Below are 7098 nucleotides of genomic sequence, written 5' to 3'. Positions count from 1 at the left end.
GCAAAGCAGCAGGGTTGTGTCAATGCCTTTTTGTGCAAAGAGTTAACTAACCTTACATCCCCTCCACACCTCCCCATAAGGCATCCCTCTGCTTCACAAGGCTCAGTGTAATGGCATGGCAAACCCGGTCTGGAAATGTGAGATTTCTGCTTCAGCTCATTCTTTGCTGTGAAATAAATCTAGTTTGTGAAAAGCCTTCATTTAAAAAAAAATAAAATCATTAGAAGTTAGCAGGCCAAAGCAGCCGTTAAAATACATCATCATGAAAAGATAAATATGAAATTAAACTAACAGCAATCAGCTTACTAGAACTATCAAATCACAGAAAGAAGAATCTTAGGGAGAAACACACTTTCCACTATTAGGGAATTTTCCAGTGTACTAAGTAAGGCTATTTGTGGATGAATTTTGCTATGGTTGATTATCGATCGGTTAAAACCCAATCTACTTTCTTTGGAAGTACTGGTTGTCTGCAGTTATTTCCCCAAAGATTATGCAAACAGGATTGCCATATACTGTTTGTTTCAGCTGCCTGATATACTATTAAGTCTTAAACCACTAATACTGGATTTGCTTCTACGCTTGGATGAGAAGCAATCTGAGATAGCAGAAAGTAATAAGGAAATATCCTTGTTCATGCCCAAATACTCTTTGTTCACATGCAAATATGGCAAAGTATGCAAATAGGCTGCAGCTGAAAAGTCAGAAAAAACATCTGAAGTTAATCAAAAATAGATTATGTGCAAAATTGAAGTGAACATTTCACACTGCTACTAGGACTGCAAATGAATGTTTCTGGATTCGACCGACTCCAGGCTAGCAAATGGACTTTCTAGAGCAGCAAAATCTGTAAAAGCTTTTGTGTTGAAGAGTTGTGAGTAGGAGGTGGGACGACGTTCAGTAGTAGTGTCAGTTCTTCCTGTTATAGCAGGTAAGCACCAGGTTTCCCACACTCATCCTACATTCCATTTGCATCTAACTGATGGAGTCTGTCACTCTTAAAAGCATCCAGAGATGATCCTGTTTGGCCCGAGAGCTGCTCTGGAAGGCTTCCAGACAACATCCCCATGAATGGCAGATTACATATTTTGAAAAGGCTTTTCCACAGTGCTCCAATTTGGCTTAACTCCCACTGAATTCACAGTTAAGTCAGTGGTGGGCGCCTTGAAAAAAAGCACCCATGGGACCCAGAAAGTACAAATTTTAGACAAGGCCAATTCTTCCTCCAGAGTGACAGGAGGAGGGTGACACTGCATGTTCCAGTGCGCAATCCACCTCCTCTCGCACGCAGACAGATCTGAGTGATTTTCTTCTCTTCTGCCCTGAATATTGTGTAGTCACTTACTCCTATGCAAAGCTGACTGTAAATCATCACCATTGCGTACTGGCAACATTTCATACCCAGTTCCTGCAGGAATAAACTCACATGGAGTAAAGTAGTGAGGAATCAGTCCGACATGACCACAGGACGCAAGTGTCAGCTGTACAGCAAGGTAGGCCCCAAGCAAAGACTTGAATCTGAGCCTACTTTCTGAGGCTCTGCACCAGCAGAAGTAGTACAAGGTCAAGGTGTTAGTAGCACGTATAAGTTGATATTAAAGCAGACTGCACTCTGCCTGCTGGAAACTAAACATGCTGCTCTACAGGACCCAACCTTGATAGTCCTCAGGCACCTAGCTTGATTCTGCAGGGTTGAGGTTGGGGCAGGTATCTTCCCTACATTACTGTGTCCTCCTGCACTGTCACCTTCTTCTTTGAAAATAAGATGTGAGGAACCCTGACTGGGAAAATGTGAACCTTTTCTTTTTGTTTGTTTATGCCTAAAAAAAGGCATTTAAAAAATATGTTAGGCTGTACTTTGAGTGCTTTTGAACTTAGGGTAACTTCTTCCAGGTGTTTTGTCTCACAAGATTGTCACATTCCTGATGGCTCAGTCTTTGCTTTGGAGACCCTCTGCCACCCTGCTCCCCATTCCCAAATGCTGAAGATAATGAAGAAGGGGGTTATCACTGGAGGGGCTGAGGCTCTGGACTCAGCAGCACATTTTCTCTCTTCTCTTATAACTTTCCAGTTGAGTCTTCCTCTTCCAGACTATCTGCGCCCCTGAGCCTCTTCCAAGTGCAGCATTCCCCTGTACTGTCCTGCAGCCCTTAAATCCACTTCTCATATCATCCTCCCATGACACATACCTTTCACGGAGGTTTTGATGCTTCTCACAGGTCATATGCTTACCCAGAGGTACTGAATACCTCTCCAAATCCACACAGCCATAGGCATGTAGTCTCTGGGCAGGTTTTGGTGGAAATCCTAGGAGATGGCAACTACCATGGTAAAGAGATATCAAAAATGAGAGCCCCCTTGCAAGCTTCAGTCCAGCTGGTGATAACGGGAAATGGCAGCCAGGCTGAACTAGGGGAAACTGGCAAATCCCGCTAAGTAACAAAGACATAATAAAAACCGTACCAGCTGTCAATGACAGGCAGGTCTGTCAGCTGGCCAGGTTTGCTGGGAACAACCTGCTGTCATCTCCTTCTTGAAAAACTCCAAGGCCTATAAGAATTGCATACCGTGAGGATGCCAGCACACCTCCTCCCTTCTCCAACCTAATCCTTGCCAGCATAAGTCATACCTTGCACCTACAGACGTGTCATGCGGCAATGCACGGCTTCTGACAGTGTGCTAGTCACCATTTTGGCCAAGGTAGTGACTAGTGGTCTGTAGCACAAGAAATATGAATTTTTAGGGTTCACAGTGAAGAAATAGGCTCCTCAGTAACATCATTGACTCTTATCTTCTGATGAAAACATTAATCATATCTTGACAAATCGATTTTATATACTGGATGTGCAACAAATAAATGCAATGTGAAACCTGTGTAGTGATTTGCACTATCAGCTAAAGATTATGATATTTTTAAAGAAAAAAAATCATTTTCAAGACAAATTATTACCACTTGGGACCACATACAGCCACAGTCTGTAGGACTTCAGGCTCCTCAGATATCATTTGTAAACACTATATCGTGTCTTTGACATGTTGACATGTCCAACACATTGTCAGCTCAGCTTCATAGCGAGCAGGTAACTTGACAACAGCTTCTGACTGACACTCACCTGACAAAGCTAAAAGAACATGGGAAGAGTGAGTCACCTTTGATGTAACACCTCAGTCCACTTGCTAACCATACCAGACAAGAGCAGGTGAGAGCCAACTCAGCTAAGTATTCTTGCCTGGCTTACAGCACAGCGTTTCTGAGAAACTATTTCACAGAAGAGAATAACATGCAATGGCACGCACACAGAAGGACCCAAAGAAGCTAGTGCATCCTAGGATCCCACCATCATGCTCAATACGATCATGCTCAATACGATCAAGCTGTAAACAAAGACTTATTATTAGTTTAACATTCATGTTCATATATGCTTTGTTGTTACTGTTAAGATTAAATGGTAATTTGGTTTGCTAAATCTATCTGGTCTTCTCTGTTGTTGTTGACATTAGAGCTTTGTAGAAACTACGTTTTCTGCAATAAGTTCTGTGATTTTCATGTTTCTTCCATTCCAAACTACAAATGAGAAAATATTTCAAAAAGTACAGAAGATTATGAAAAATACGTTTGTACCAACTGGAAAGAGACTGAATCAATTTCATGAATCTCAAACTGCCTTTTCTACTCACAAATTCAAAACTCTTTTCCCTACCTCCACTCAAGAGTAAAAGTAGGGACACAACTCATCTTCTAACTTTTCTTTTTCTTTTTTTTTTTTTTGTCATTTAAGAAACTTTTTATAAAGCAGATGACATAAAACGTGTTAGCTGCCTACTTTTGCAGAGATGCGCAATGAACTGCAGTAGCATACTATGAGCTGAATTAAATTGTCTGCCAAAAGCAAGCAAACTTTTCTAGACAATCTGTTATTTGATTCACTGCAATCAGTAAAGCCTGTTTCACCATCTGCTCTACATAAAGTGCATGTTACATGTTTTTCCTGGTTTCTAAACTTAGTGACGAGCCAGAGTCAACATTTCTATAGTGGGGATCCCCATAGGGAATTCTATCAACAATTCTTGCCCTTCCAGCTTCATGTCTAAGATCCTACAAAATCCTTTTCCATACAGACTTCATTGCTCTCTATACCCTCAGCAGAACCAAGGGACTTCTCAAAGGGCATCCCACTGAAAAATTAGAAAAGCACTGAGATCAAACTTATCCTTGTGCCTCCTCAAACACTGTAATATTACTAGGACTCAAGCTTTACATGTAGGCGGATAGGAAGATTACATAGCTAGATTTCTCTACCAAGATACCTTAATTTAGGGGAGATCTTCGTGTGAGGGGTCTACTCCTATTGTCTGTACTCAAATTGTACCAACAGCAACCTCAATGTTTTGCCTTAGGAAATGCCCAGTTTTCTATTGCTATTCACTATTGCTGAAGTCATTAGCAATTACAAGATTTCCTATATAGAAATATGTGCACAAAAATTGCAGCTCATAGAATAAACCTGAGGAGTGGGGAGAGGAACATACCTATTAGTTACAGGCTACACATTTATTCTACTTGCACTCTGCAAACCTGACACAATTAGGCTACTGCAGATGGCAATATAGCAGAGGGTACATTTCCAGCAGCACTAACTGGGAGACAATATCCAGAAATCCCACACGTGACCCCCAAAATATCCTGGCATACAACAACTACATCAGAGGAATCCAATCTGCTGGAGTTCTCAAACATCCAGAAATGTTCAAACCCTCCCTGGTCAACATCTTCCTACCAAAGAGGGAACACATCCAGCAAAACTATACACAAACACATATGCATACATTAGTCCTAGCTGCCTCAAATGAAAAGTTGAAACAGGAATGGAAAATTAGATCGTTAGTGTGATCTGGATATAGTTCTGCTGCATCCCTAACATAGTAGGTTAAAACCAAAACAATAAGACTTCTGTCTTTGACTTTTTTATGTTGGAGGAAGGACAAAGGAATTCTTCTTGCATACCACTAAGAAATACTTTAAATTCTTATACACAGCAGCCAGCTGGTGTTTAAGAAATTGTTCATAGCTTTTTCGCATTGCAAATGCAACTTCTCTAGAAGATACCTTCCCAGCGACACCTCTGCAGCTCTGAGCACAGAGCAGAGAAGCAGCAGGCGCTGCAAAAAGGCAGCTGCTTAACCGCCCAGGTAATCAGCACATCAAGGAGCCAGCAGATGGAAGGAAAATGTGGGGACAAGGAAACAGAACAGCAAAGTACTGGAACACACAGGGAAAGAATACGTAGAAAAGCTGGATGCTAGGAATAGGCTGTAATTTGAGGGTTATTAATTTTTGTGTGATTTCATTTGGTCTTTCTGTAGAATAGTCTGACAATACATAGACCTGATTCCACTAAGATTTCCTTACATTACTATTACAGTATCATAACTTAACATGGTCCATACTTTATATACTCTTTTATACTATATAACAGAAATAAAACTGCACTAAAAGTGCATTTTGTTGTATGCACTTAAAATCATAGAGTATACTTTTAACACCACTTCAGGAAAGCAAAAGCTTTCCTGAAATATTCAGCTAACTACTACTCTGAAATCTGTGGCCTTTTGACTCTATACCTTTTATTTTTACTGGTTTTTGGTCCATAAAAGCCTGGTTAGTGCAGGGCTTCCAGAATCTAAAATACTTATTATGTTCTCTGGCCTAGGGTTGGCAACTGCATTATGCAACAGGTGGTCCTGAAAGACATCCAAAACCCAGAAACAAACTGGCACTCATCATTCCCCTGGACATTTCACTGTAAGTGTGTAATGCAGTCTAGGCACATACTGCCCTGACATGAAAATGGTAGTTGAATATGATTGTTGACATTTTTCATTAAAATACAATGTTTTCCCAATGGAAAAGTGGATTTAAAATTATAAATAGACAAACATACACATAAATAAATAAAGGAGGAGGTGAAGATGCATGGTGAGAAAAAAAAAATATTTGCAGCTCACCACAGGAGTTTCAGTTCATGTGTTTAGAGTTTCCATTTTCCATCATGGGCAGAACTCCTCATTTGGGTTCCATTTCTTAAGAAAAACTAATCATACATGCTACAATTTGCTACAATAAGAGGAAGAGCTTGGCATAGATGGTAGGAGATATGACCAGGATAACACCAGGAGATATCTACAGGAGGTAAAGTCTGATGAGCATTTGGAATATGGATGAAGAGGGCAGCATAAAGTACCTGAACTGCTATTCTCCAGAGGCATGACAACAAGATTTTAGGACCCAGATTTAGACAGTTTTACTCAAACTCAACCAACCAGCTAGGCATTTTTCTACAGATGAAATTCATCACTTCCTGACCAAGCTCGTCTCTTCTCCTCTAACATTTGTCTGGCTTCATGCTATTTTGCTCTCATCTAGGTGTGTGATTCGTATGTTCAGCCTGAGAAAGGACATTAGTGGATAAAGTCCTTAAAAACTTTCATTTTAGTCAGTGGCTGGAACATAAGGGTTTATGGGAACCCTTCTGTAAGAGAATGATATAGAGGGCAAAGGCTTGGGAATCTGCAGGCACTAAAAATCAATCACAAAAGGTGCCCTGGTGTTTTTCAAATCAAAGGGCTAAAGAAAAGTAGTATTTTTTAATTTTAAAATTCCAGAAAGTACAGTACCTGCTGATGGATAAGATGTGGGGGAGAGGGATGTTCCAACTTGCAGTACTGCTCCCTTGATTTGACTCCTTCTAACCTCAGAAATAGTCTCCCCACAAGTCACCTCAACTTGCCACCATCCTAGAAAATTTAGAGTGCCAGAGGAAAACCATCCATTGCCACAGCAAGTAGAAAGGCCAATATCCTCTAACTACTTCATCCTCTAATTCATCTAACACCTCCACTTTCATCTTTCTTCATGATAATATTAATTCATTAGGGAAAAACAAATGTGCGAAAACTGACAATAGCTTTTATTCTTTAGGAAAATTTTAGAAGCACAGAAGAGAAAGACCACCAAGATTCCTTCACACACATGCGCGCACACACACACGCATGAGCACATACTAAGTAAGAATTTGGATTAGTTGCTTTCATGGTTTG

Source organism: Rhea pennata, chromosome 1 (genome assembly GCF_028389875.1).
Source record: "Rhea pennata isolate bPtePen1 chromosome 1, bPtePen1.pri, whole genome shotgun sequence".
Classification (NCBI taxonomy): Eukaryota; Metazoa; Chordata; class Aves; order Rheiformes; family Rheidae; genus Rhea; species Rhea pennata.
This window is presented reverse-complemented; position numbering follows the sequence as displayed.